The 401-nt window shown below is 35.9% G+C and overlaps 1 long non-coding RNA gene across 1 annotated transcript in view; it reads left to right on the top strand.

Moving 5' to 3' along the window:
- Positions 1–201: 201 nt before the first annotated feature.
- The window catches only part of LOC114066202, a 3,639-nt gene continuing 3,439 nt past the window's right edge, over positions 202–401 (top strand). Inside the window, exon 1 of the long non-coding RNA XR_003573129.1 lies at positions 202–241. This is a non-coding gene — a long non-coding RNA (uncharacterized LOC114066202). The remainder of the gene's footprint in view (positions 242–401) is intronic.

Genomic DNA, 401 nt, shown 5'->3' on the forward strand with positions numbered 1-401 from the left:
GATGCCAGCAGCAGTACAAAGCAGCATTAAATCAATCAGCCAGCCAGTCTGTAAGTACATTGCATAACCAGGTAAATAAACAAGTCCTAGACACCCTAAAACGCTGTAGATATTTTCCCCTTGTCAGGCCAAGTAATTTCAGACATTCAATAGGGGATATAGGAAAGGTCACCAACTGCCTTAATAAATCTCATCAAAAAACAACAGACAAACAGCAGTGGCTCCCTCTGAGAAGAGAAAGGTATGGTCTTTAATGGAATAAACTCAAGATTACAAAGATACAGTGAACAAATATTTAAGCATTAACATTACAAACTAAGGAAATATTGTAGAAAAGGAGGATATTCAAAACATTGATCTTTTTTCTCAGTTTCTTACTGCTACAGAGGTCTTTTTTTTTT

The sequence above is a fragment of the Empidonax traillii genome, unplaced genomic scaffold, assembly GCF_003031625.1.
Source record: "Empidonax traillii isolate 1590-97213 ecotype Southwest subspecies unplaced genomic scaffold, ASM303162v1 scaffold21:size2437335, whole genome shotgun sequence".
NCBI lineage: Eukaryota > Metazoa > Chordata > Aves > Passeriformes > Tyrannidae > Empidonax > Empidonax traillii.